Source organism: Antedon bifida, chromosome 8, assembly GCF_963402885.1.
Source record: "Antedon bifida chromosome 8, ecAntBifi1.1, whole genome shotgun sequence".
In the NCBI taxonomy this organism is placed as follows: Eukaryota; Metazoa; Echinodermata; class Crinoidea; order Comatulida; family Antedonidae; genus Antedon; species Antedon bifida.
In genome coordinates, this window is record NC_136233.1 from 7764139 (window position 1) to 7765140 (window position 1002).

Here is a 1002-nt window from a genome sequence, read left to right on the forward strand (position 1 = left end):
TAAAACAGATAGTTTGTCTCCGATGGTTTTTGTATGGGGTTAATGGAGAGTGAAATAAGATCAAATATAGAACATTTGCAAAGATGCCGATTTCTAGACCAATTTCAAAGCTTAGACTAATTCCGCCGCTGGGCAAGGCCTTAGGCATATACGAGTCGAGGTTTTAAAGTCGCGTCTGAATAGTCTATACATTTTAACATTATCATAATTATCATAGGTAATTAATGTATAGTAGTAAGTATAAGTATAAGTGCAATTGGCTCTATTTTCATTATTAGCTCCCCCAACCATGGTGGGCTAGTACTGGAGACTTAATATTATTTAATTTCATATTTCAATGAATAGGTGCACTTTCCGGGGACACTAAATAATATTTATCTTAGACAAACGCAAGTTATTATAATCACTGATATGGCTTGAAACTAATTTTTCTTTTGCATTACGGATGGAGTAACCAATATTGAACATATATACCAAGTTTGAAATATTTTTGAATTTTTTTCTCGATGTTTTTGTATGTGACTATTTCGCTGTGCTCCACCACTGGCGCCAAATTGGATCCACTGGAGCACAGTGTATTAACATACGAAAATATATTGAAACTTAATTGGGTCCACTGGAGCGCAGTGTATAACATACGAAAAGATATTAAAATTGAGTGACTTTATTTCTATTTTTATCACTGTGCTCCACAGGTGCTAAATTGGGTCCACTTGAGCAGTTACCTCAGTACTATTTCTATTATTGAAGTTAATAAAGGCATAAATGGCGCTCTGTAGAGATGTAGAGAATGCTCCAGTCGTCAGAATGACGCTCTGAATGGGAATATACCTCTATCTACTCCAATTCCAAGACATCTTCTACGCATGCCTAGACTACTTACTACGTCATCATATTATTATATATATCGTATTTTTACTTGCGATGTAGACTATGCTAGCCGCCCGTCCGTACCAAAGATATTCCTTGCCCGTCCCGTACGTACGTACCACCGAGGCGGTA